Source organism: Varroa destructor, unplaced genomic scaffold (assembly GCF_002443255.2).
Source record: "Varroa destructor unplaced genomic scaffold, Vdes_3.0 BEIS01000007.1, whole genome shotgun sequence".
Classification (NCBI taxonomy): domain Eukaryota; kingdom Metazoa; phylum Arthropoda; class Arachnida; order Mesostigmata; family Varroidae; genus Varroa; species Varroa destructor.
Genome location: NW_019211460.1, coordinates 18,037,149 through 18,058,927, shown reverse-complemented (window position 1 = coordinate 18,058,927; position 21,779 = coordinate 18,037,149). Strand labels below are relative to the sequence as shown.

At 43.2% G+C, this 21,779-nt stretch overlaps 1 long non-coding RNA gene across 1 annotated transcript; it reads right to left on the bottom strand.

Moving 5' to 3' along the window:
• Positions 1 to 6,739: 6,739 nt before the first annotated feature.
• LOC147754404 (uncharacterized) lies at positions 6,740 to 21,725 on the bottom strand. Its single transcript, XR_015317099.1, has 3 exons — positions 20,785 to 21,725; positions 12,777 to 20,400; positions 6,740 to 7,838 (listed from the first exon to the last, which is right to left on the bottom strand). It is a non-coding gene; the product is annotated as an uncharacterized LOC147754404 (long non-coding RNA).
• Between the last annotated feature and the right edge of the window lie 54 nt (positions 21,726 to 21,779).

Here is a 21,779-nt window from a genome sequence, read left to right as displayed (position 1 = left end):
AAAAGTTGATGAAATCATTGCGGAAGTCGAGTAGGACCGACACATGAATAATTATGATATCGCCAAAAGACCAAGCATCTACCACCAAAAAGTTTTAAAAAAAAAAAAGTTCGGTGTTTGCGTGTCACACAAATTAGCCTGTCGTATTCCCATCTGCGAAATTCTACAGAAAAGCAACGAAATCAAGCCATTTCTGAAACGGTCGACCACGGGTGATAAAAACTACTGACGCCAAAGGAGCTGATACGGTGTGTTTGATAGAATTAGAAAATGGTCGTGCATTATCAATTGCTATCATTTACTATTACTATAGAACTATATTATCTACGCAACAAACCGCTAAAAACTAGTGAACAAAAAAAAAAAAAAAAACGGCATCATCGTTCACTGTATCAATGCTAGATCACATACATCTTTAGTTATCCGGCAAAAATTTATATTGCATATTTGAATGCATAGACCGTAGTTTGGATCTTGTACTCTCAGACTACCATCTGTCTCGGTTTCTTAATGGCGTTAATTTCGTTTTAATGGAAGTATACAAAAACCACATGTTGCAGGTTTTCGGCAAGGAAGCACAGATTTTGGCCGAAAACAGTCACACATGGTAAGTTCAGAATGTGTTTGGTTGCGTAACGAGTCTTGAACGATTCAGGACTCATAGCAAGATCTTAGATTACACATTAAACAACCTTCCGTAAGACCACTCTTCGTTTCATTAAAAAGGTATGATAACCCCTTCCATCCTCGAGTAGCTTTTACCCATGAGCATACAGCGCATTTTGTAAAACAGCAAATCTATTCACACCAACATCAGATACCAGCGGAAGCCAGACAGAAGGAATTGGAACAATGGAGAGACGTATAGTGACATTTCTACTAGTCGTCGCGGTCGGGAACGTAATTTCGAGTTCAATCGGACAAAAACACTTGGCGCTCCCTGCGCAAGCCCATTTGGACGCGTTCTGCAGAGCGAACACAACGGGTAATTATATTTTAGGTATTTCTCTTTCCTTATATTCATTAACTTTCTTTATTAACACAACTGGGTTATATAACCCGTACTACGTTGTTCAATTACATAACAGTATATCGGCTGGTTTCATTTGCACATGTTAGTTAAATTTGCATATGTTAAGTTGTACACATTGAAACAGCAAACAGGAAACCTATTTCGATGATTCTGTGTTGCCAGTGGCCGGGAAAACGAATCTTGTTCTAGTCGTCTATAAAGCATCTGTTATTCGACAAACTCGCAGGCTATATATATATACATATTTATCTATATAAATATATATGGCAAGTGAACAGTTCCTTTGCGCGAATCAGTCGATAGAAACCGAATAGTACACACCAGATAACATCCTTTATATAGTTAGTAGGTTATTATATAAGTTCATTGTCATAGCTCAAAAGTTATATTTTCAAATGTACGCAACGGAAACCTGTTTCCGCTCCTGCTGCTCCAGCTGCAATGAGCTCACAAGCCCAACCTCCGTTGGCTATACTTTCAATCGTCTGCTTCTTTTTTCATTTTATTTCCCTTTTAAATTTTAAGCTATGACCCGATTACAGTCTAGTTTTTCTTTGCCATATTTAACCTTAATGTAGATTGATCGTTGATAGTCGTTGACCTACAACAATTTCGAAGCGCGCATTTCGCGATCAAATAACATCCGTTCTGCATTTTATTTTTGCTCATCATACGACAGCACTCTTGTTCCTTCAAAGCCACTTCATCTCCTCCCTTTCAGTTCCAGAGAACTTTCCGCTGTCTTTCGACAAACATGGAGCCGGTTATAGTATGGCGTGTAGAAGTATAGATGGTTTCGTCTTCTCATTTGGCTGTCGGGGGTCTTTGGGTCGCTGTTCAACGGCCTTGCTCCGCTAGTAGTCCTGTTTGCGCTGGCCACCAGCCGCCCCATCGGCCTGGTCATCGGAGTTCTATAGAAATCGGTTCGCACGGCAGTGGCGCTTGCAGTGGCTCACTGATGTCTCGAAATGGTGCCTACATTCGCCGTCCATACTGTATAGACTTTGCTGGTGGACGTAGACACATTGCTGGAACAAAGAATAGACGCCCCCCCCCCCCCCCGCGCTATATATGCAGCTCCCACCAGTCGATGAGTCGAAGACCCGGCGGCCGCGAAAGGACCCTCAGTGCATCGTTACACTTTTGCTTCTAACTGCAGTGATCGCTATTTCGGGGGTTGGCTGCGCTAGTTGTAGTTCCGTACCCACGTTGGATGGTGGTCGACGAAGGCCGTAGATTCGACGCAACTATGGTGGGGTACAGGCGAGAGCAACCCAAGGCAATGTTATCATGCGGTGGGAAATAAAAAAAGAAGACAATGTTGACGCTGAGGCTGATGAGGAGCGAAGAACGCAACACCATGGAACGGAACTATATCCCTATCGTGGTTGGCCATTGCTACAAAGCATGCAGAAAAAGAAAAGCGTCGATGCTATGTTTCGCAGCTTCGTGCCACCGACTGCCTTTCTAGTTGCCCCCCGGAGACTGAAAGCGAACCGAAGCAGCTAACCTGACCCCACCCGAACCCGGTCTGACAGACTTTGATGTCATTTCGCGCAGTAACAGAAACAGCATCAAAAGCATCCCTAACCTTACAAGCCCACCCTTACGGCTTACGGGTTAATGGCGTAGACACACAAACGCACCTAGACGCTGTGCCGGATGAAGACGACGGTGACTTCGTTTGGTCTCCCCTCTCTCAAAACTTTGACCCCGTCCACGTCGCCTTAACCGTTTTAGGTCTCCACCACCTCGCAGATCGAACCCTAGAGCTCGCCTCGGTCTCCTTGTCGATCGGCGGCAATAGGGTAACAACATCGATGCAAGTGGAAGCTGTGCCGAGCAGCGATATACAGTGTAACGCAAGTGCTACAGGCACACTGAGGGCGACGCCGGCAGTAGCACACGCAGCAGAAACAGCATAGATAGATGATCGAGGTTGCTCCACGGCATAGACATGGGCTGTAGCTGTGGTCGGCAGTATAATAACCTGGATTGTAGTGGTAACAGTAAAGTGTAGCAGTCGGCGTTAGATTGGATGAGTTTTGCAGCCCTGGCCTGCGGCTTACTAAGCTTTGTTTTCTACCGGCCGTTCCCATGGGGCAATATGCTGCAACCCCTCTAATTGTTCCGGCGTTTTCAGTGGAGTCGACCCTGATATCGAATCGAAGCGTGTCCAACTAACAAAAGGAGAAAATTGGCAGCTAGGAAACGATTTGTGGAACTACTACAGAAGCAGGTTAGAATGAAGTCCTATAGCTGGATAGCCAAGAAGATGTACAGGAGTCAAAGAATTCGGGATTGCCATACCGTTTCAGTCGAACGTGTACCCTTAAGATAACATGTATATCTCGTACGACGTGGCGGGCAGCGACTGTAGATCTTTGTGAGCAGTTTCGAATGCAAAGATTCAAAATCGTATACGGTGTATCTGAAAGGCCTATCAGATATTTGTCGTTGCGAAGCTAATTGTTGTTGGGAAGTACAGAAAATTCCTTTTTTCTGTACTTTCCAACAACAATACATTTCCATTACCTATGCAACGGAAATGTATAAAGGTCTACAACTAGCATAGCATCAACTTTCTGTTTCTACCTGTTTCTGTGTATATTTTATAGGTTTATGGTCATTTGTAGAAACTTTCTATTGTAAATACACGCGCACTTTAGGATCCAAGCAGATATACAATGTGTGAGCATGCGTTGTCCAGGTTCACAAGTAATATAAACACAAATATAATATATGAATGCGTCTCTGTGTGTTGTTGATGGATAACATCACAGTAGTCGTGCCTCATCCATCCACTGGAATTCTTTGCCTCTTATGTGATGACTTGCAGGCTGTCCAATGGGAGATGGTGGGTGGTGATAGTCTTGTACACGAAGACCCTTGCATGTGCGCCCAGGGTGGGAATAAGTCTTATTCGAGTGGCGTGCACTATTAGAGGGTAGGCTCGTCGAAGACGAAAAGGTTGACCGTAGTAGTAGCAGCAGCAGCAGCAGCAGCAGCAAAGGGACGGCCACGACTCGCCAATGCTTCTTTCGGCAATAACTGTCTTACGCTTCCTTGGACGCGACGGCTCTAGCGGCGGACGACGAGATTTATAGATGTCATATATAAGACAATATAGGAAGATATATAGATTCGCGGGGAAGAATCTCATATGACTACGAATATAGCACACACACACACACTTATGCTCGTATACGGTGCGTTATAATATGGCAGCGTTTCGGAAGATACATAGATATCTATGTATTTAAGTGTTCGAAATGTGAACCAATTATATTACCCAGTTCCTCTATTCTTATCGTTTGTACGAGGAAGTGAACGACGCAAAGGTTTTTCTGTTAAGACACGCCTCCTACGTTAATGAACAAAAAACACTTGACTTCGTGAAAGCTGGGACATCGGCATTTGCTGCACGGCTGAGAACTTCTGTTCATCGTCATCGAACTGAACACATACATCTACACAATTCTGCAGTGTTTTAACGAAGTCAACAAGTCTGGCCATGTTCGATTAGTTTCTTTGCTGCAGATTTTGACGTCCATTTTCAATTTTCGAAAAACAACAGCCACTACTACAGAATTTATTTGTGACCCATACCAAGAGCTTCGAAATTGAATTCCACTGTTAGTTCATCAGTAGTTGTAACGAATAACCGTAGTTACAAATGAGTTTTAAGCTTAGCAAACCAAGACACAGATTAACACAACTAAGGAAAGCAGTATATTTACGTAAATATATAACATTTGGAATCAATGCCAAGCCCTATATTACCGTCGCATTGTTCCTCTTAGGTTTACGTTTTGATTTAGAAGCTCAGTTACATTTAAATTCGCGGTCGTTGTTGAATTCGGCCTGACAGCTGCGCATTCACCGAAATAGGCCGCATCGGGCACGGTGCATAGGCCTCAGCCTTGTACTTGCCTTTTTTTTTTTGAGGAAAAAGGCATTTCTCTTAAGTTTTTCTGAACCTAAAGCTCTAACGTTCTCCGACATTCTTGGGCTGCTGAGCATCGTATCCCTTGTTGTCATGGTGTTATTCGTTAACAAAGTCATATGTAGTTGTCATCTTGCCGTTAACTCCTGTAAAATTAGGGGCCGTAGCAGTTAATGCTGTAATCGGGAACACGGTTTTCAGTCGGAGATTCGAGGCGACCGTTGAAATATTGTGTTACGGCGAAAAGAAATTCTATTGTCCTGTACTGGACGGATAGATGAGAAATACGAATGAAAGTATGCAAGGTCAAACGAGTTGTGCGGAAATTCCCTGGACAACCCTAGACTAAGAAGCATTTGCTAATATCGATTTCAACAAGGGTGCTGGGGGTTTGGGAACAGCATGAAATATCCGCCAGTAGAAAGGCTGCGTTGTTACAGCCTCCACCGAGTCATCCTTAAGGAGCGTTCCGGTAACAAAGAATTTGCCGTATGCTTCTTTATTCGACTGCATCCTCCAAAAAAACATATAATAAAACACAGATGTTAATGAATTTTTGTGCAGGCACTAGGAGTGTTATACTTGACAATCTGTTCAATACAGTCACTATCCATCACGGTTTCATTCGGTAACTAAAGCACTGGCTCTTCCTTCCAAAATCTTCCTTTGCTAATTTGAAAATTGCAACAACGGTGTATCAAACAATGTTGATGGGCATAAATTAGTTAGAATATCACTTAAACACGCTATATACAAAAAATTCTAACGAAATTCAGCTTCGGATTAATAACAGGCCAAAGGTCTTAAAAACGAAATCAAAAAATTAAAAAACATAAATTAACACAAAGAAATTCTCGGAAAACAACTTACCTCAACAACTTAATTGGCGAGTGATACTTTCTTATATAAAACAGTCGTTAATCTTTGTATCAAAAACATAGATGCATTAAAAATGTTTTTTTGAAGCCGTTTTAATACATTTTTAAGCTTTTTAAATCTAAACCCCAGATTTTTCAAGCGCCGGGTGAAAGCTGGCAATAACTAGAGTCGTCGATTTCGGACATAAATAGATGTTTCCAATCTTGATGAGGGTCGTTCAGCGCAGAAAGACTGAATAATAGCTAATATCTGCCCAAATCTCGAAGACGACGCCCAGTTTTTCACCGTGATGAGCTTGTTAACTTTCGTCGGGCACCAAAAGTAGCGGATAGACGCATGCCCGCTATGACAAATAGCCCACCGAAGATTTTCCTAATTTCAATGCATTACCTTGTACATATATGGTAACTGGTGTTCCTTTTATCACGACTATGATCACACGTCTATTTTACGCTAACCGTTAGTTACGTGGAAGCGCTAAATCAGATGGAATAGGACGTTGCTGGCATAACAGGTGCATGAGTTATCTAAATTCTTCAATTTAATCTCTTCATGCGTAAAGTGTGCTACGTCTTCATAAATTGGTTTATACAATGGAGCGTGAACGCATTTCGCAACGTCGCAACTTAGAGCATTGAACAATGATCTTTCGCATCTCATAGGCTCGGTCACCATCAAATCTACGACTTTCATTACCTATAAGTCACCCTGAATGCGGGCTTATATTTTCAACAATCAAAGAAAACAATAATTTGACATTGGCTATAGATTAGAGCTTCTTCAAGTTTCTTACCAGTCTTGAGTGCCTTAAATAAATGTTCACGCAAGTGTAAATAAAACGCACGCAAAAATAACTTGTATCACTTCAATAGAAAATAGTGTTTGTGGCTTTTCTATGAGTAATTTATTCGTCTCGCTGATAGCGAAATTCACAGTAGAGTTAAGTAATTGCATCAAACGGAATCAATTTGTTCACATGAGCAAAATACATTGGCTATATTAGTGGTAATTCTTTTTATAGCGTATAGTGGTGGTAAAAATGGTATTTTTACGTGCATACATATCTATGTATGTTTTCGCTGCCGCCTTCTCTTTGCCCGTTGTACATAGGCCAAGTTGAGCTGACACCGAGAATTGACTTAATCTTACATTTTCCGTTGTCGATCTATCAAAATATAGCAGGGCCAGCGAAGGAGGGGCAGTTACGACTACGCTAGCTCATGCGTGACCTGAGCAACTCTACGCTTATGTGTCAGATAACACAGATTCTACGTACAAGAGGGTAATGCTGCTACCTTCATACACATACGAGTCTAAATCCCAGCCTGGAACGAGGAAGGCGTCCGTCTCGTCCAGTTCAGCAAAACGGAAACGGTTCGCCTGTTTAGATAACGTAACGCGGTGGAAAACTGGCCACTGCCGTTGGCACAAGCGTAATGACAACCATAGCCGCAATGCCTTAAATTCGCAAGCTGAGACCGCTTGAGACCACCCGCGCTATGCCCCTTCATTCACCAGGTAAGTGAGTGGGATCGATAGAGTTCACGGCTTGAAATTTGGCGGGCCGGGCCGGGCCGGGCCGTTCAAATGCATCAAACTGTGATTGATCACAACGAACAAAGTTGCTTAATTTATTTCACCAATAAAAGTTCACTTTCGCTTCATAAAAGCGACGAGCTAATGCACTTAGAGATACTAGGATCAGATTTCTGCCATCTAATACAAAGAAACATCTGCTGTGAGAGAAGAAATCCGTGTTGTTTACGTCCCTTGCGCACCGGCTTCTTTAACCGCGAGAATTTGAAAGTAGGTTCATGTTCGGATCGAAACTGCCTGTCAAAACCATACGATAACGAAGATTGCCTATAAAGGATAACGGTGTGGCGGGATCGCGCATACGCGGTTAACGTGTTCTGAGGACGCATTTTTAGGCAATTAGACAGGTAGCACAATATCAACGCCGTTGTTATACTGTTACACCTGCAAACACACAGGAGTCGATCACAAAAACGTACACACGTGAATTTCTTTGGTCTGTGCGAGTGCTCGGCAACCGAAAACGGTCCAATCAGTGTTAGGGCATCATTAATACGTGTCATTTGAAAATAAATCAAATCAGTTATCTATGGGCAATATTTGCTTTTCTAAAACTGGGCGGTATCTTCTCTCTTTCCTTTTCTTCATGATACAACTGCAACATGGTGTTGTGAACCAACATAATAATATTAAGGTAAGGAATAGCCAAGTTGCCTGTAATTTTATCGTGAATAATCGATACGTTCGTTCGATTCTTTAAGTAAAATTCCACGATATATGAGGGCGATTCACGAGTGCGAGCATTGAAAATATAAGGTGACGTCCTTTGTTAGGACAAATATTCCTTTTAAATGAACACACACAGTGTTACCACACTTGGTATTATATATAGGGTTTTTAGAAAAGCTCTAAGCAAACTTGACAAATGCTATACTTGAATGTAATAATTCATACTGATTTGACCTGATCATGGTCTGGTCCTATCGTAATAATTGCATATGACATGGTAATCTTTTTTCCTTGGGGTAAGGTCTTTAAGGCAGGTAAGTAACTGTTTCGACGTTGGTTACAAATTCCGGCGAGTCCTAACTTCGGTGCTTTCAGTCTCACTATTTCATGATACGATCAATGTTCTTCATCATTCTGCGTACAAATAATAACCAGGAAAACTCCCTACCGATAGTCATCTTTACTCTAAACACTCTCAGCTTAATGAGAGTACGGGACGATAATTAGAATACCGTTTCCATTTCGGTTATCGTAATCACCATTACGTCAAGCAAAGTGGCGCGACGCTACTTGCAACAGCTGTCCTTTGCAACCCTATCTACCATAAATGGACGACCCGCGACGACAATGACCGCGTGGATAGATACCGATATCAAGCCCAGAAAAAAGCGTCCCCCAGTTAAAAACTATATCCGATCCAGGACATCAGGAGGTGTAGATTTTCCTGTGCAAGCTAGCCTCGCACATGAGTTAGTTGTGGTAAATTCAGATGCGGTAATTTTAGTCGTTTTTGTTAATATTATGCTCAAAGGTTTAAGTAAGAGAAAGGCTGCTAGTTCTTGCGAACTACGATAGCATTATCGTTATTCGATTTGTATATGTTTTCCAAATCTGCTTATATTGTTCTTCGTTGCTGTGTGCATTTTGCTATCTGCGTCAACTTGTGCGTGTGCAGTGGCCTGTAAACTGCGAACTTGGCAAAAGGTTCACAAAGCGAACCTTGTGCCAGGACATCATCCGCGAAGTGACAACAACTACAACGACCTCTAGTTGGCATTCAAGCAAGCGTTGATTTAGCAGATGAACGCGGTGCGAAAATGCTAGGCAACTGTATTCTAACCAAATACGTAAAATACAGGGTAGATTGAGGAAGGCGTTCGGATAAGACAGTAAGACGATGGCGAGAGAAATTTTTCACACCGAGCAAAAGCGAACGGTACCTGAACCTGAAATAGGAGCCAAAGAACGCGTATGAGAAGTTGAAGGTCTGTATGAAGGTTTGTGTAGCAGCTGGCTCAGCATCCTCGTCATGCAGCGTTACGGATTCTCGCCCACGGTTCACTATAGTGCGCACTATACGTGTTTATTGCAAGTCAACCATGGTGTCGGCGGGCGATAGCAATGTTGAGTGCTTAGTTTGTACCACATTTCACCGCTGACCCAGTCCTGCTTCATGGTTTGCACACATCACCAAGCCTTCCAGCGGCTACAAAGCTCTACAATAAGGTGCCCCGAAGCGTTGTATCACCAAAGGAACGAAAATCTTCTCTGTCGATGGCAGACAATGTTTGATTTTGCATGAAAGGCGAAGCGCCTTATTTTACTTCTGGGTGAATTGTGCTATGTCAGCAGTCAATACGACCGAATGCACGACTGTTTACGACTGAAGAACGTGTGGATCTTCGAATTTTTATTGTTTTATATGAGAAGTAGCGTTCGAGCACCATGGTTGACTCTTATTATCGAATGCATCAACGACGTTTTTATGGAATGACCCTGTTACTATAAATATAGGGATTTATCCTATGAAGAGATCATAAATTATATTTGATTTCCTTTTTATTGGATCCAAACTAATAGACTTACAGGACATAGAAAAGGCAAACCATACTTCTCTGCATAACTTTGCACGCACCAGTAAGTAAAACTTCCGCTACGCACATGGGATCTTTCGTCTCTGAAGAGACTCGAACCTTAAACAGGCTTAATAGACAAAGCAACTGCTACTTTAGTTTTTGCTCATCGTATTCCAGTTATTTCATTTCCAATCTATTTTTTTTGCTGCATGGCGCCCCTAGACAGCCGCTTGTAGCTTCTAGACTCCCTATATAATGTCGCAATTTCTGTTCCCAGGCAGCAGTGAAGTATGAGGAAGCGTACTGAGGTGATTGAGGTGCCTAAAGTTCATGGACGGTACCAGTCTGCTTTTTTTGATAACAGACCCATTGCAGTTGTTGCCTGGCCATAACATAACCAATAAACTTTTCGCTGTTCTTTGCAGTTTGTCGCCTGCGCTTCTAAAACGTTCGAGCGTTCCAACGAACCTCGAATTCGATCGCTACGTTGAAGCGATCACGTGTACTCCTTCCCTTTTTCCATTAGAGCTCCACTTCTATTTTAGGACTCAAAGAAAGGAGACTCGTTTCCTCGCTCGTTTTTTTTCTTTCCGTATACAATCTTCTGCCCAGACAACCATTTTATGTGACGTCTCCGTACGCGCGAAAGTAGCACGATGCGTGCGCTTCATGCGGAATTGAGGTCAGAATTCCAGGCACATTGCAATATCCTACTGACACGATTTCTTCTTGGTTATTTTAGCCGATTTTCTTTGCAACTTCAGCCGAAAGAGCATTTCAGGCGAGAAGCAGGGTACGCTGACGTCGTATCGTCCCGCTGCTTCTGTTCCTGGTCTTGTTTCACCTCTCGAGTTGTTAGCATCTTTCTTGGACCTGATGGGATCTCGTCCTTGCTCGCAAGGCTGTCGAATTCTTACTCCTCTTCATCTAATTTTAGTTTTTTTTTTCTTTCTGCTTGCATCACCCTATTACTGTGCTCGTTGCTTGCTTGAACGAGATGCAGCCGCCGGCCATCGTACTTCGCGCTCCTGTCATCGTTTGTGCCAGCCACGAGTCAGCACCCAGGTAAGCACCTGATAGAAGTGCTTTACGAGCTCCGGCCCACATGTGAACACTATAAGCTCAATCTGGCGTTGGAGCTAATACCTCTATAGAAGGTATCGACTGCTAGCGGCGCTGGAAAAAGCATGACATCGAGTTGCCATAGTGGTAATTTTTCTAGAAGCTACAGTTTTAACCTTTTGGAATAAAATCAAAGAATCGGCACAATAATTACCTTTTGTTATTTTTTTTGTTTGTTTCCGGTTATGTGGTTCGCTCAGGTTAACATTTTTCTTCTGTAGAGTTTCTTTGGTTTCCTTTATGGGCCTGGCTCGTTTATTGGAGAATGTTTACTATAACCATTGTTATGATTACTATTATATTATGCATTAACTAGCTTCAAATATACCCTCAACATGTGCCCAATTTTTGGAATTGGTTGCTGAGATGAAATATTTCTTTAGCTTTCTCTTGATACGCGCTTCTTCCCTAACATTTGACTACTTTTTTTGATTCAGCACGACAATCAGTCAGTAGCTAGCTCTCTGGTTTATAATTTAAGGTGCTTTTATCCTTGCTCCACAGTAGTGGAATCCTTTTCCAGATCTATGTAAACAATCCCTGCTAATTTTTCTCTATCATATGTCACGGCCTAATGCTAGAAGTTACTGCTTTAGCTAGGCAAGTAGGTTGTACCACATCTGCGCCACGCTTCTTGTCGCATTTTTTTTTTATTATGAATTCCATCAAAACTGCCTTCATGCCATTTCGCAACGCTTCCAATTTGAAAATGGCCAGAACTACTATATCCGACGATGACTAGCGGTCAGTTCCGTCAATCAGTCAGTCAGTCAGTCAGTCAGTCAGTCAGTGTTTGTGTTATGAATAATACAAGCAGGCGTTAGAGTTGTCTCGATCGTCGGCAGGCTTTTAGGACATACGCCTCTGAGGTTTGCAGGTAAGTGGAAATTTATCAATATCATATTGTCCTACTTACTATACTGTGCGATCTGAGCTGACTTTGGCGCAGCTCTTTACTTTGGTCGATGATTTACTTCTTTCCTTTGTACCATGCACAGGTTTCCTTTGGGGTATAAGTAAATTTACTGATACTTCCATATTGCATGCAATAGCCCAATAGGCATTTTTGTACAGGTACGTCCTCCAAGAGGAGCGAATCTAGCAACGTAAGATATTCTGACATCGTCAATATGAGGTAAGAGACTCGGACATGAAAAAAAAAAGCTAAAAAGAGTGACAGAGATAGATACGGAATGCACTTGGATAAGACAGAACGAACCAAAAAAGAGGAGCACACAAAATAAAAAATGAAGGCAACAAAAGAAGGTCGGGTAGGGAATATTCAAAAAGTGAATTCGAATGAAACTCACCAATCGTCGTTCGAGTATCGACTTCCTTCATTGGTGCCCATAATTAGACAAAGGCTAAGAACATGCCCCAGATCTGGCTAGTTTGGTGAAAGAACCCAGAAAGCAATCGACAAAATACAAGGGACATGTGCTTCTATTTTGTTTTGAACACTATCTTCTATTTTCGATTTGTTCCGTTCCCTTCCCTTGTCCTCCCGCGTCGCATTGCCCAACAGCTGCTCGTCTCTGGTTCGTCATCCGTAGTAATGAGCTCTACGCAAACCCCACGATCTGGTAATAATACGAATCCTATACGGCCAGTACCAATCTAAGGCGGCATCGACATTGACAGTATGTAGATAGAGAACGTCCGTCCCTCTTCTTACCGTTAGCTTCCAGTCGACTGGGCGGGCTAATTTTGCAACACTGCGCTCCCCTTAGCTGTAGCTCGAATTTTCGTGGTTGAGCCAGCGTCTCTGGTGTGTTGGGGTAACTGCAAGGCCGAACGGGCGAACGTAACTACGTCTGAGCGCAAGCATGCATAGATTTGCCCTTACACCTGTCCGTTGGCGCACCGCCAAAGCACCTAGGTTGAGAACCGAATATAGATTACACTATGCATACAAGCTGCTACTTCTGCTCTTCGCTAATTGGAGGAAGAGGTCAAATGTGGCATCGCACGTATACCACGCAAATCGCTAGTTTAGGTTGTTCGCTAGGGCTCGTTCATCACGCGAGTTGCGGACGCAAGAGAAGAGGAATGTCTACAAGCCCCGCTTAGCCGTTATCTTTCAGTTTTTATTCCCCACTTTCCGACGATATTCGGGGCGTACAAACTTCCGTCACTACCACTACCATATTCATACCACCAGCTCCACCAGTTTAATGTCTGCTGCTGCTGCTAGCCAATGCCGAATGGCTTGCCTGTAAGCCTGTCTTTCTTTTGGGTGACAAACATTATACGTAAAGCCGTAAGGGCCTGACCTCCGAACAGATGACAAGCTGCAACTCGGGTACAGGTGGTACGGGACGTTTAGCAAGCGAATAGAGAAAAAGATTGCCATAGCAGTGGTGGTAGCAATTGCAGTAACGCCGGCTGCAGCAATGACAGAAACAGTGGCAGCGAGGTTTGTTATGACGAGGCTCAACGGAACAAAGCCCATCTACCTATGTAGCTAAAAGACGATGTCACTCAGACTCATGCAGAAAGCCGGCAAGACCAAGTCGGGTGGGGGTGTCTGGTGTGCAGGCCAAAGAGCTCACACTAGTGCAAAGGGTACCCCTACATATATGCAGGCAAAATCCGGCTCAGTGCCGACGTTAAGGCCGATTATTGGTGCTTACTTGTCGACGCGGTGGCCCGCCATAGAGCACAACGTGCCCTGACCACGTATCAAGCAACGTATGCCCGCACAACCACGTCGACGCGACCGCGAGCGAAGTATCACTGTATAGGGCGCCTGGACAGGCATACTAGGTAAATGCGCATGCCGTGAGGGTTGCAGCACCTAATACGCATACACACGCAAATACCCGAATACAGATAGTTTGGATTACACAGACAAACATATACAGGAGATAGACGTTACTGTGCTGAAATGCACTACGGGGTATGCTTAGAGATGTGTGCCACATGACGACAAGGACTGAAAATATGCCAACGACGGTTTACGTCGAGTGGCGGCATAGATTCTCGAAAGCTATAAACGTTCCTCTCTGGTGGCAAAGGTGGGCGTATCAGAAGGTGCCTAAATCCGCCCGTACCCTACTTTTACCGACGGAATCTGCCACACTTCACGTGTTACTTTCCGCACTTGAAAGTAACCACTGAAGGATGTGGGCAAATTGTAGGCTGGCTTTGCCCATATTTCGAGTACGGTAACTCAGTGGTCTTGGACCGTGCTTGAACAAGAAACGTACAAACATGAGAAGCAGAGAGAGTGGTAAAAAGGCATTGTTGGAAAAAATTTATGCTTCTATCCAAATTTATTCCTTACCAGTATTGCATGCAGGACCCTCCAGTCGTCGAGGGAACGTTTCAGTTAGTGTAGAAAATTTGTGGTAGTTAGATGGCTCGTATCGATCTCTTAAACCCATGAAAAGGTCGTGCAGTTGACATTCAGCAGATTGTTCCTACTTTATCTTGTCCTTAAGAAGGCGTTTAACGGACTTTGTAGCTCTATCCTACTTATTCTTTTGTATGCTCTTTCTGTAATCTGTTCCTTACTGTCTATCATCATTCTTCTTCAACTTAGTAGGTGACAGTATCTATGTATCTTTCACTACTTAATTTGTTTATTATCATAATATTACCCAAAAAGTCTAGATATGGCCAAAAAAAGTTCTGAATATGGAAGGCTCATATGCATCATCTCTCCGGCGCAAAAGGTGCATCCTTATTTTAATAGTTAAACAAATAGTTTATGAATACACTTGAAAAAAGAAAGATAAAAAAGTAAACACATTTTCTAGCAACGAACCACGTCATTGAAATTTACCATTTGGCATAAATGGCACTGGTATTAATCAATCCACATCCTGCCGTATGCAAATGATGCAAGAACACGTTCTAGTAAGACATAATCAAGTTAGCCACCGTTATTAACAGACTGTTATTTACTGTGTATTTCACAAACGCTTACAAAGTCTAGCGATAGTCTCTTTGATACACAGCTATGACAAGAAACTAACAATGGATTAAGGAACTATTTCATCTACGTCTTTTCAGCCGTATGTATGTTGGTTGTCATGATAACCCAACGTACGCGTTTACCCGTATAGCGAAAGGCTGGCTTCACGATAGGGAACGCCAAGTTTACTGCTGTACATCGATAAGTAGAAAGGTGATATTGGCATGTTTAAACAGTTGCTCTACGGAGAAGAAGCATCATATAATAAATGGTCTATTCAAATGATTCGTCTCAGATTTTGGCCTAGCTCAAATCAGTTAGCAGATCGTATCGTTCGTTTGATTGGATACTAGAAGTCGGTCCTGAGCTTCTTTGGCCTAAGTTCTAAGGCAAATAATATAAGGATAAGAGACTAAGCAGCGAGCATAGGTTTATGTTTTTTTTTTTGTAAAACTATTAATGAGGAGCGTTGGTTTATACAGACAGTGGCCTTAATCAGTATTTAAAAACTTTCCGCGTCGTACTACTTCAGACATCTAGCCTTCTCGAGTAGAAAACAAAAACTGTCTACGCCTGGTCAATGTCACCGGCCAAAGACGATACCGACTGCGCTATCCCGGAATACAATTGTTCGAGGTCATCTTTAAGTAGGTTTAATCATTCAGCTTAGCACCTACTCGGGTGGGGGGTTTGCCATCGAATTTCGTTTTAACCTTTAACTACTGCTTTACCGTATGTATAGATAGATAGGACAGCCGGAACTGTTCCCTTTGTAGAATCTAAAATAATTGCAGTACAATGGCCCCTGTTGTAACTAACAACTAGTTAAACCCATGCCAATACATCATTGTCTCTACGGCACTTAAGTAAATGTTGATTAATTTTAGTTGGGTCATGAAACGTTTTCATATATGACCTTTGCTGAGTATGCTAAATAATCCAAACCTCGAATCGCGACGCTCAAATGAGGATCTACATAGGTGTACTCATGCCCGTTGCCTACTTATCCCTCGTCATTCTTTAGTTCCCTTTAAACCATTGTCTCGACAAACCATCCCTATCTATCGCACTATCTGCTGGGGAGAACACTTCGTGTCAAATATTTTTGCTATGTCCCCTTCTAAATTTCCTTTCAGCTCCCACTGCATTCGACGCGAACCCTCCTTCAATCGCCCCGCGCCTTGTATATCCCTGCCCTCCCAAGTGTCCAGCAGTCTCATGCAGGAAGCAGCGTTGCTATGTCTTTTCATGTCTTCTTTCATTAGCTGCTAGCTTTTTCTTCGCTGTTTGCTGCTCGTCGATACAAGACTCTCTTTCTTGAGCAACTAAAGGGACGTACGGTCCTCCCTTCTGGTCTCCAATCTATCGTTAGCTGCATCGGGAAGAAGCTGTACCACGAAGAGCAAGAAGATTCGATCTTCAGCCAGCTGGTGAGCTCTGTTTGTTCTGCTAAACAAGAGCGGCAGTCTCTTCGGAGAGGTGCCGCTCTTGATCAGCAGAGGAGCCGTTTTGAGGTGTTTTGAAGAATGACGACGTGGGCACTGTCGCACGTGAATCCACGCATGTGTATCGACACGAGCTGATTGTGATTAATCCCTTGCACTACCTACCACTATTGCTTAGCTCGTCTTTGCCATTATAAGGCTACGATGCTATAGCGCCGTGGCTCATCGTGTCTTGAGCTGCGTCCTGACTAGATCGATCAGCGTTTTTCTCTTAGATGGAACACCGGTTGAGGAAACTAATATGGAATATTACAAGTGAGTGAGTGCAACATAAGGAATCAGTCGAGTTGGAATTACAACAGTACTACACAGTGTTACACGATAGGAACGGCAGCTCAAAGACAGAGACGTTAGGTTGAAAGAACACCCGCTATTTTTATCCACTATCATATATTATATATAATTTTTGAACAAGCGAACACTTTCTTGTGATGTCCCTTGCTTCCTTCAACTTCGGCCATCTTTCTGGTAGCTGACGTATTTCTCAAAGGAGAATGGTTTAGTTTTTAGAAGTATTCAATTTATCGATCTATTCGGAGACATCGGCTTCCCTTGTAAAATATTTGCATTCGCGGTTTTGCTGCATTGACCGAAACAAGTGAAATGAAACAATATCCGTACTGGACGCTGGATAAAACCAAGTTTCCCGTTCGAGACCCACTAGGGTCACCAAAAAAGCATTCAGTGTAAGGCTGGCATATAGCAGTATCACCTTGCGTCGCGTTCAACCAAGCAAGGCTTCTTTTTGCCTATCTCATAGCTCAGACGGATGCGTTGATTTACGTAACGGCCCTCTGTAATTCTTTTTGTTTTTTAAGTAACTTGTAGTACAATACTTCCTTCTAATTCCACCGTATACAGAGGTGCAGCTTTCGACCATGGATATTTCTTTGCGGTGTCCGACTCGAGGAATTTATATATGTATATATGCTGATTTGCGTTTAGAGATGTTGTGCAGATCAATCTCTCATCGCCGGTAATGATTTTCTACCCAAAAGACCTTCTTTTCTGCTGTGCGAACAACGAAAGGTATATTACCAGGTTCTTTTTTGTTGTTATTTTTACTGGATTCATGAAAATCCAATTTGCTTCCTTTCCGATCTCTCCAAGTGCATGCAGAAAGTTGACGGCAGTCATCTAGGTCACTCTTTAGCTGCGTAAACAGCTCTCGGATCACATCTTGCTTATGAGGTGCCCATAGTTTGTCGTCGTTTACTTTTTGTGGCCTTCGGGAACGGATTTGAGGTGTAAGATAAATTCTCCAATTAAACAACATAAAGAGTTAACAGCCGGAACTGGCAAGTAGTGGCGGCACAGAAACTTTACGTTCGACATCGCAAACAGTTCTTTTAGTTTCGACAGCATCTATTCTACCACGAATAGTGGAGAAGACAATGTCGGATACACGTCTTCTTGAGCTCAATGATTGAACGCGTCCAATCGGCATTTACAGCGACTAATGAAAACAACGCACCCAAGTTCTAAACTAGGGATAACACTGGGAGGGCTTAACTAGATATGACGCCATCTGCCGGCTTCAGTGAAACTCTCGTTTCGACCTGATATGACGTTACTTTCTTAGCAAAACGACAGCTTCTGTTCAAAGTCTACTTTGCTCAACGAACACAGGTCTGTTAAGGAGTCGAGGGCGACCGTCGTTGTCAACTCGTGCCCGCGGAAGGCAACCGGCTCAGAGTTCGCTTACTTTTTATTTGGTGCCGCGGTAGCATGGGACGTGCTTTGCAAGAAACCGAACACTGTGACCGAAAAGGTCGCTTGCCAAACGTTTCTTCGTCTGGGGAATACTAACCTAATTCTAGAGAGAAAGGAATGAAGAAATAGTAAATGGTAAGAAACAAAAAGCGACACGACATAGCTGCTAAGTAGGAACTGTAATGCATACATGCCCTTATCAACATGTTTTATCAAGTCCTATACCTGCTTTCTAGTGTCTCTTAACTATGCTACGGCGTGCCCCTGAACTTGTTAGTTGTCGCGTAAGGCCTTCTGCGGGCAAAAACATATTGCTTTCGTGTTCGCCGCCTGCTTTTTTTCAACCGATACCGAAGAAGTTGGACATTGAAAAACATTTCAGTGAGCTAGGGGTATGTCGAGTAAATTGACAGTAGAGGACGCGGCTGCGGATGCTGATAATTTCAACGCAACGGAATAATATCTAGATTTAATAAGGTGGTCTGGTTTAAAATCCGTAGCGCATCCATATGCTTCGCGAATAATTCAGGGAAAGGCAAATATAATAAAAATGCATCCCAGTTTATTGTCGGAAAAAGACAAGTTACAACTTCCTATAGTTAGTTTCCGAAAAATATACTGCAATATATTACGCAAATGAAAACGCAGTCAGTACACTTAGAATTACACTTAGAAAGGGGATACAGAGTCGTAGGAAGCCCTATATTCTCGAGACTAAGACTATAGTTTGAAAAAATGTCTTATCGAAAATAGCATAAAACATAAAAGACCCTATACAATAATCCGATCTAATACGGCCGATGTTCGACGGCGAGATGCTGTTAACATACAAGGGTGCTTGCTCGATTGTTTGACTCGTTGGTGTACTTTAATCTACTACTAGTACCGATGTAGGTGTTACATTAAAAGCCTTCAAGAAGACTGCGTACTCTTTCTCTCCCGACTCGTCCTTCAATTACGTGATAGCCATAAGCAGTTCTAGCCCGATCATGACTTGACGTGATGAACGTACTATCGCATCTTGACCAGTACAGATGCCTCGAGCAGGACCACATTAGATTATATTTTGTTGAACCTGATAAATTAAACTAGAGCCACCTCAAGTTAATTCGTCAGGTGGCCCATTAATCCTAGTTAATAAACTCCCACCACCACACAAATAACGTAAATATTTCAGCAGAGACACTTTTACCATTTATCGAAAATTCACAAACAAATAACCAACCTGACTCGCCAGTACAGCAAGGTGTTACACAGCGTATAACTTATCTTGAGTGAACATCGCTTTTAAGGAAGATGTCTTTCCATGAATCAGGTTTCGGAGTGAAAGCCGTTGAAGGTGCAATGCGATAAAAGCATACTCATAGAATAACTTCTGGGAACTTATTCAGCAGTTCTGGAAGAAAAAGCGGTATTTGTTGCTCTTTTTGGCTGAAAACAAACAGAAACAGTCATGTAGAAGATATGGCAAGCGTGTGCTCCCACAAACATAATAACAAGGATGTCAAAAAAATAAAGGGTTACAAAAAAAGCAAACGTTTGAGTATAGGGCTAGCAGAGGGCACGGTCAGTCTTTCTACTACTACTATTATATAAAGGAACGTATTTTCTCTCGGCGCCTTCCTCAATGGGGACAAATTGACTGGTCCTAGAATTTGACAACAGCAGCAGCAGCGGTCAAGCAAACGCTATCCCGTCTATCCAGACCAAACAGTAGTTGTTTGGTAAAGGCTACAGAAAGCTACATCCTTTAGGAGGCAACGCCTTCGTCCTTCCTTTACTGGCATCTCCTCCCGTAGTAGTAGCTGTAGTAGTAGGAGTCTCCAACTCTAGCCAGCAGGCCCTGAAGGGCTAGCAGGCCATACCACGCCACTGGCATAATCAGAAAAACAAATGCAGCCTCGATCCTGACTGATGAGCGTTGATCACGAACGGGGTCGCCGCAAGCCAATCTGGACCGACTGAAAGCCTCCTAGGTTGGGCCTCCTGTGTCCTGCTTTCTGCCTTCTGTCCCACGCTAAGAAACTGCCTCAGTGTAGATGGCTGGCCACACGAGGCAGCCCGAGCGAGACCAGCGACCGCGAACTACCATCTACCATTCAGTTTTTGACCACCTTCAAGTCCCCGTCTGCTGACAACACTTCCCTCCGGCTTCAACGTTTCTGAAGGCAGACAAGAGCGAAAGACCAGTTGGCTATGGCGAGTTGGTGGTCCTACAATAGATGTTTTATTCCTTGGTTTTTGAGCAATTTCTCTAACCTACCGAGTTCTGCTACTGCTTAATACAACCTTGGCCAAAACAAGTATTTCTACTGTTACCACAAATACTGCCTCTGTATTACCTTATATATGGGTTCGAGAATACGAGAAAACGATCTGAAATACGGTTATTAAAATAATCATAAGTTACTTATATTTTGGTAACCAGTTGGTAAGACTAGTAGGAATTTAATGTGCTAGTAATTCGGCCTAAAAAAATGGGCCACACCTAACATCAATCTTTCCCTGAACTATATCAGAAATGACCTCATATGAAACGCGCTCACATGCTCCACGTCTAATGCGCGCCTGGATCGCTGAGAGATCCAAGTGAATTAGGCAAGTGTCATTGATGTTGCTGAGCCTCATGACGTCGACAACAATAACAACGATGATGATGGTGGTGACGCTCACGCTAGTGGCGGATATATCAACGGCTGGTGACGCGAGAGGCCAGGGACATCAGCACAGCTGAATGACCAGTCATCTTTCCATGGGCGAGGCTCTGCGGGGTGTCGGTCGCCTACGCTGTCGGAGAAAGTGAACTCCAGAGAGTTTCTTCTCCCTATGAAGTCAGCGGCCGACAGAGAGCGTGAATGTCCCACATTTTCTACAAGCGACAAGGGCACGAGAGGAATGGAACAGAATAGACGCAGCTTCAGTCGAGAAAGATAGAGGACCGGAACGCTGAGAAAGATAGATGTCCATAACGATAAGCTAGATATAGGCTGAGAAGGTTAACAAGACGCAAGATAAGGTCGATAAACAGGCAAACACACAGCCGAATTGCATATCTATTCGCATAGGCTATTTAGCCACTGTGCCTAGTCGATATTGGTTCTGCTCAGGCGATCGGTGCTGACTGGAGGTTGCCATCGAAACACAGGTGAGAAATGCTAAATCGGCCAGCCAATAACGAAAGCGAACGAAGGTCGCAAATAATGGTACCAACAGTGGCTGAAGCAAGAGCCGCGTACGTACACGCTCTTTGAACGACTTGATAAAAGTGTGGCCAACGTGGGGAGAAGGCGCATTTGGTGGGGAGCAGCTAAAGAAATGAATGATGTTGATGGTGGTGGTGGCAGCGGCAGTGAGAGGCAGTTGCGACTGTGGTGCGACGCTACTGGTGCTAACAATAAGGGGTGAGTGACTATGTCGAAAAGATTATTTAATATAGAGACTAACGTATGCTAAACTGTATTAGTCCACGTATTATATAGGTAACCACGTTAGATTTTGAGCAGTCTGTACGAGTGCGAGCCTCTTTTATGGGAAGAACAAG